Raw genomic sequence first — 8,150 nt, 5'->3', positions numbered from 1 at the left:
TGTTCCTAACTTTGTTTGCATTTCTGAAAGGTACAAGAAAATCATTATTAATCTAGACACTGATTTATTTTTAAAGTAATCTAAAGTGACTTAAAGGATAATACGGGGCTTCCCTGGTGGCACAGTGGTTGAGAGTCCGCCTGCCGATGCAGGGGACACGGGTTCATGCCCTGGTCCGGGAAGATCCCACATGCCGCGGAGCGGCTAGGCCCGTGAGCCAAGGCCGCTGAGCCTGCACGTCTGGAGCCTATACTCCGCAATGGGAGAGGCCACAACAGTGAGGCCCGCGTACCGGGAAAAAAAAAAAAAAAAAAAAAGGATAATACAAGATTATTTATAGTAAAGAATGGAGGGATTATAGAGGGAAAACAAGATGAGCAAAAATAAAATGTCAGTAGGAGTGAGGTGTAAACCAGGACATAGAACACTGAAGAGAAATCTTTGTTTCTAAAAGATGGTGTATAATAAATGAATGGCAGCCATATAGTCATGACAGCTACAAGTTTCATGGACTTTTATGTCTTGCATCTTTGGGTATGCCACAGGCATGGTGCGAAAAAACCCAATTTAATAAAAGCATTCAGCAGTGGAGGAGCTATAATGACTAAGCTTTTGAGTTCCACCTCTGCTTTTCGTGTAACCTTGGGCAAGTCAAGTCAACAGCTCGTGACATTAATCCCTCATTTGCAAATCAGAGACAATGGTCAACTTTCCTCCTAACAATCGTTTGTAGAAAATGAAATAGTACAAATTTTCAGAGATGGAAATACGTTTTTGACGTAGATATTTTGATTGAAGTAAATGCTACATGAAGCACATGTAGCCATCTCTAGAAAATTTTATATAATAAAACTGGGTTTTTGCATCCAGGAGAATATTGTCATTTTGGACCACCTACTCCAGACACATCCTTGATTTGGGACATAACAGACTTTTTTTTTTTTTTTTTGGCTGTACGTGGGCCTCTCACTGCTGTGGCCTCTCCCGTTGCAGAGCACAAGCTCTGGACGCGCGGGCTCAGCGGCCATGGCTCACAGGCCCAGCCGCTCCGTGGCATATGGGATCTTCCCGGACCGGGGCACGAACCCGTGTCCCCTGCATCGGCAGGCGGACTCTCAACCACTGCGCCACCAGGGAAGCCCCAGACTTATTTTTAACAAATTTTGATGAAAGGAGTCTGTTGATGTGTTAGGGGCTGTATAGTCCAGAAGCTTTATATCTGAAAAAAGATAGACCTTGAGAATACTAATTAACAAGCTTCTACTCGTTGAGTGGTCTCCTGTAGGCCTGGAGGAAACCTAGATGAATCACAGACCTATCCACTTTCTTAAGTGCTAAAGTCCTAACTATTTAAAACACTAACCAAGGGAATTCCCTGGCAGTCCAGTGGTTGGGACTCAGCGCTTTCACTGCCCAGGCTGCGTTCAATCCCTGGTCGGGGAATGAAGATCCTGCAAGCCTCTCCGTGCGTCCAAAAGAAGAAGAAAAAAACACTAAGCGAAAGGTAGGTTGTGGTTCTTTGTGCTAAAACAAAACACTTGTCCTATTGAAAAGCCTTGGGAACTTAGGCTGAAATGGGAAGCTCAAGTGAATTGTATGTAGCTAATTTTGATTAGCAAATTTGAAGAATTTCTGTGACAAGGCCACATAAAATAATCCGTGCTTAAAAAGTTACTGATTGTCCTCCATCCCCTTCCCTTCAAAAATGCAAATTTATATTTTCTGGTTTAAACTACTGTATCTCTCCAGGGTCTGCTGGGTCCTCAGTATGCTTACTTATCAAGACCTTGGCTGAGCTCTGTCCTCTCTCCAGAACTCCAGCCTCAGAACACTTTCTCCAGTTCTCTGTCCTTGAATTCTCTTCAACCCATTTGTTGCCTTTCTAAGGCAACAAATTAAAACTTGGCTCTGGGGACTTCCGCGGTGGTCCAGTGGTTAAGAATCCACCTTCCAATGCTAGGGGACTTGGGTTCGATCCCTGGTTGGGTAACTAAGCTCCCACATGCCATGAGGCAACTAAGCCTGCATACCACAACTAGAGAGAAGCCCGTGCACTGCAACGAAGACCCAGTGCAGCCAAATGGCTGCATATTTCTCAGTCTTAGCTTTGGTTGACTATCAATTTAACATGCTAAATCAGTGTTCATACCAGCCTCACCATTTTTTCATATCAAAGTGTTTACTATTTAGTATTTTTCTTTCGAGTATTAGGAGTTTTTGTTTTTGCTGGTTTCTTTTGCTGTTTTGCTGCAAAGCTGCAGTGAATGTTTGTGTACATTTATCTTCATGTACTTGTGTTCCTGTAGGATAAATTTCTATATGTAAAATTTCTGCATCAAAGGGATCAAGTGTAAAATAGTGTCAGTTTGCCTCCAAAATATTGTAATTTATATGCCAACTAATAGTGGTAAGAGAAAGCTCCTGTTTCAGGAACTGTCATACTTGTCTTTTTATTAGCATCTACCCCAGCCTCTTACTTGTTAACACAGTTTTGCACATGGTAGTTAAGTTTTTTAAAATACTAACTTGAATTAATTGGTTTTAAATTTGATAATTTTCCCTTTCTATTTTTTAAAATTCTGTAGTCAAGATGTACAAGAGGATTCCAGTTTATCAGTACAGAACTGAATCATATTCAAGATTATACACTCCCACCCAACCCTGTGCTACTTCTCCAAAGAGGGAATTTGAGTAGAAAAAGATAACTTTTCTTCAACACACTATACCACTAGGTGCCGGAAAATACAGATTAATGACTCCCACCCCAGGTTTGTGCACAGAACAACTTGCACGGTTGTAAGCATGGCGCTGCACCTCTGTGTTTCTTAATTATGGTCTACTATCATTTATTGGAAAATATGAAGTAGTAAGCCTAAAATGATAATTAACATTTATTGAGCACTTATTATGTGTCAGGTGCTGTTAACTTTTAGTCAAACAGCCCTTTCTAACAAATACTATTATGCCCACTTTATATGTGAAATGCACAGAGAGGTTAAGGAACTTAGTCAGTGCCATTCCAATCATTAGGAATGCCTCTAATGCTAATGCTCTATGATTCTGAAAAGTGCAAGCTACTCTATGTTGAAACATTTTCTTAATAGCGAAACATTTTCTTAATAGCCTGAAGATAATTCAAATCTTATTGAAATATGTGGTGGTGGATATATGGATGTTCATTGTATTTTTTTCTGTATGCTTGAAAATAATCGTAATTAAAAGGTTTATTTTTTTAAAGCAATAGCATGCTATTTGTTTTGCTTTAATTCTTGTTCTTTATCTCTGAAAACTTCTAAGATCGTTACAACATTGTTGATCAACAAGTATTTGGGGAAACCCACTATGGGCACTTGTTAGATGACCAGGAGAACTCAAGGGAACAGAAGATTCAGCAGCAGCTGCCCTCAGGAAGGTTACAAAGTGAACTTCAAACCTCACACCCTCCTGGGATGAAGGTCTTTTTTAAATCTGTTTTGAGGAAGGGGAAATTCAGGGAAGCGCTAGTAGAGATCCCAATAGAAGATGAGAATATGGAAATTATGAAGACAAAAGCTGCAAAGTGGAATTTGAATTTATGGAAGAGAAATCATCCCCCTCCCTTCTTCTGAAGGAAGCAGAGAACAGCAGAAATAACAGCAGCAGAGACCTACCCCTTGGCAGGTAATAGAGTTGTTAGTACATCTGCATCCCGTTGTACCCTGTATCCTCATCCTAAAACTGCTCTCCAACAGCTTTTGAAGCTTGGCAATTTTTTTCTTTTTAATAGCAGTTATTACCATCTGTTGATCACAGCAGCATTTAGATTTTTTGTTTGTTTTTGTTTTGGCTGCGTTAGGTCTTTGTTGCTGCGCATGGGCTTTCTCTAGTTGTGGCGAGCGGGGGCTACTCTTCGTTGCAGTTCGCGGGCTTCTCATTGCAGTGGCTTCTCTTGTTGCGGAGCACAGGCTCTAGGCGCACAGGCTTCAGTAGTTGTGGCTCACAGGCTCTAGAGCGCAGGCTCAGTAGTTGTGGCACATGGGCTTAGTTGCTCCACAGCATGTGGGATCTTCCTGGACCAGGGATTGAACCCGTGTCCCCTGCATTGGCAGCCGGATTCTCGGCCCCTGGGCCACTGGGGAAGTTCTGAGCCTTGGCAATTTGATACTCACTCGGAGCCATGCTGTGTCATAGAAGTGTGGGGAAGCCATCTTGTGAGTTCTTGGGGCCTCAAAACTCCTGCCTTCTTAACCTGAGCCGAGAAGCAGAGAAGGCCTTGGTTTCATAGCAAGAGTGAATGTTAAATGTGCCTGACTCCAGGGAAAAAAAAAATTGGTCAGACAACAAATGCATCTATTTATATCCTATAATCTGCTGGGCCAGCAACATGCTAATAACCAGCTGGGCATGACGGAGAGGCCACAAGCCGACTGTCAGAATGGGAAGATCCCTATACTAGTGGTCAATGAAAATAATCTGCATGAAAGTGCTGCATAAGACAAAACTGTATAAAGTATCCTTCCTGTTAGTATGAGCTGGTTTCACCACTTACTAGTTCATGTCCCTGGAGAAGTAAACCTGTGCCCTCTTAGAGCCTCAGTTTCTGCATCTATAAAATGGAAATAATAATTCTCTGTTTATCTTAGGGCTCTTGGAAACTCAGGTGAGATCATTTATGCAAAAATTCCTTGTAAACTGGACAAATCTAAGGTATTATTACTCAAGATCTGTTCTAGTTAAAAACAATTAAGACTCGAGAATTATGTATGCCAGGGGAGAAGTCAGTGGGAGGGATTGGGGAACCTTGTGTGGCAGCCACTAGCAAGCCATTTACCATCTATCCCTTTCTGGGCACACGGCTTGACCATATTCCTCAGCTTTGCTTGCAGTTAGATGTGACCATGTAACTGAGTTCTAGCCAATGGAATGGTAGTGATGTACACCACTTGGAGGCCTGGTCCATAAAATCCCCCACTGCACTCCTCAGTGCCCCATCACCCTGCTGTTGGCTTGATGCAGACAAACACAGTAACCTTAGAAGCCAGTGTTAAGATAGAAAAGCTACAAGGTAAAAGACACCTGGGGCTCTGAATCACCACCAGTGGCTTGGAGAAGAGCTACCCACTGATCTAGAACTTCCATTTTGGATTTTATAGAGGAAGATATAAACTTTTGCTACACTTGGGCCATTATATTAGCTTGAACCATATGAAACTGCCAATATTTGACTTTTCTACCTATATAAATGATAATTTCATATGATTCAACCTATTAGATATTCTTGTTTGTTTCAGCAACTAGTGCACCCTTAATAACACCATCTTAGATAAGGTCAGTCTTTTTATTTTATTTTACTTTCTAAGTAATTATTATTTTAAAAAATATTTATTTATTTGGCTGCACCAGGTCTTAGTTGCGGCATGCGGGATCTTTGTTGTGGAGTGTGGAATCTTCGTTGCAGCATTCGAACTCTTAGTTGTGGCACGTGGGATCTAGTTCCCTGACCAGGGATCGAACCTGGGCCCTCTGCATTGGGAGCCCGGATTTTTAGCCACTGGACCACCAGAGAATCCTTTAACCTTTTTTAAAAATTGAACTATAGTCAATTATAATGTTGTGTTAGTTTCAGGTGTACAGTAAAGTGATACATTTATATATGTATTCTTTATGTTCTTTTTCAGATTCTTTTTTTTTTTTCTTTTTTTTTTGCAGTACGCGGGCCTCTCACTGCTGTGGCCTCTCCCGTTGCGGAGCACAGGCTCCGGATGCACAGGCTCAGCGGCCATGGCTCACAGGCCCAGCTGCTCCGCGGCATGTGGGATCTTCCCGGACCGGGGCACGAACCCGTGTCCCCTGCATCGGCAGGCGGACTCTCAACCACTGCGCCACCAGGGAAGCCCTCTTTTCCATTTTAAGTTATTACAAGACACTGAATGTAGTTTCCTGTGCTCTAAAGTTGGTCCTTGTTGTTTGAGGAAGTCTTTTAAAAAACATGTTCTCAGAGGTGGGACGGAAATTGGGATTGTTGAGCCCGTGGATAGTAAACTGCCTGCTTTTGGTTCAGATTCTGATGTAAAGATATTTGATTTGCTCCACAGAATGCTGGCCCACATAGTTTTAATTCACTGTCAAATCGAAAAAGTTGAATTCATTGCCGAATCAAAAATAACTGATAGTCATGCAGTCAAAATATTTTTTTTCATTTGTTTTTTTACCTTTTAAGAATCAACATAGCAAAGAAAAAACCTAAAACCAAACTAAACAAGGCCAAAAGAACAGAACCTCTTTAATAGATAAATAATTAAGCTGTTTAGGTCTTAAAAGAGACAGAGAAATTTATAATTATGCAGGGAGGAGTTCTTTCTAAAATATAGGAAATTCAGAAAATGGGAAAAGGTTGATAAAATTGACCACATAAAAACTTGTATGGCAAAAATAGTGTAAAATAGTCAAAATATGACAAGGAAATGGTTTAATATGTAAAGAGGTTAAATTAATAATAAAAAGATAAAAAAATACAAATAACAGGTAATCCTAGAAAGAGTATACAAATGATCGATAAACGTAAGAGGAGTTATACCCTATCAAATTACCCTTATATAATAATAATACCCAGTGTTGACCAGATTGTCGGAAAACAGACATACATTATAGGTAAGAGTATAAACTGGTAGAAGCTTTTTGGAGGGCATTTGCTAACATCTATTAAAAGGGCTAACCAAGCAATGATATTGCTAGTTTAATGTACAAATATAGTCATAAACATCACTAAGATGTAGGTACTAGGATATATATTATAGCATTGCTTATATAGTAAAACAAACCAGAAACAACCCCAATAACCTATAAATAAGGGCCAGTAAATAATCATATGTCCAAAAACTGCAACCATTAAAATACAGAAAAATCTCCCAGGTACCTATTTAGTGGAAAAAGCAAAGTGCAGAACAGTGTGAAACCATTTGTGTAAAATCTTTGAAAGGATCTATATGTAACTCTTTTCTTTTTTTCCACTGGACCCATCTACAAGAAAACTATTAACAGTTGCCACCTTTGGAGAGAGCAGTTGGAGATTTGGGGATCAGAGAATAGGGAGACAGATTTTTGCTTTCCATTCCTTTCTGTATCATTTCATTTTATGAAAACCATGTGCTTATATTATTTTTCACATGTATTATTTTTATTTTTTTAATATAAAATAAACAAAGCCATAGTCCAAAGCTACCACAATGTATGATTTATCTAAAGCTATGATACCGGCTATTTGTTTTGTTGTTTATTGGTTTAATTTTTTCCCTGCAGAGGGCAGGAGGGCTATATATTTTCTGTTAGCTTTGTGATCTCACCAGTGTAATCACCAAGGCTTTTCAAATAAAGAACAAAGTGGGGAGTGTAAAGTAGGAATGAACAAATTATTTGAGATTCATCAGTTCTCCACATATTCCCTCCCTTAGTCCCCAGTTACTAGTCTTTATACTTTAGGCTGAGAAATCGCCCTATGGTTTTTAAGGTATTAAGGTCTCATCCCCATTTTATTATTGTTATTTTTTATTTACTTATATTTTGGCCACACTGTGGGGCACGCGAGGGATTGAACTCACACCCCCTGCAATGGAAGCAGAGCCTTCATCACTGGACTGCCAGGGAAGTCCCTCACCCCCATTTTATAGCAGAAGAACTAGAATCACAGAACAGAAGAGTTATGGTCACAGAATTATAACTCCAGCTTCCACCTGTTTAATATAATGGGAGAAACCTAATGTTTATGAAATGCTAGACTGGGGACCTAAGGGTTGTAGTTAAGTGTAAATTAAGGAAGATGATCTGATTTGATCTTAAATGATCTGTAATAATTTGAAAGAAAGCATAAATAGATATTAAGATTTTGTTATTCATTCTTGTTCTAGATGTGCTTTTCTTTCTCATGGTCTTACTTAGAGCTTTCCTCCATCTCTCGTCAATTCTTAGAATTGGGTTTTCGGGCTTCCCTGGTGGGGCAGTGGTTGAGAGTCCACCTGCCGATGCAGGGGACACGGGTTCGTGCCCCGGTCCGGGAAGATCCCACATGCCACGGAGCGGCTGGGCCCGTGAGCCATGGCCGCTGGAACCTGTGCTCCGCAACGGGAGAGGCCACAACAGTGAGAGCCCCGCGTACAGCACAAAAAAAAAAAAAA

Source organism: Delphinus delphis, chromosome 7 (assembly GCF_949987515.2).
Source record: "Delphinus delphis chromosome 7, mDelDel1.2, whole genome shotgun sequence".
Taxonomy (NCBI): Eukaryota; Metazoa; Chordata; class Mammalia; order Artiodactyla; family Delphinidae; genus Delphinus; species Delphinus delphis.
Note: the sequence above shows the minus strand (reverse complement) of the source record.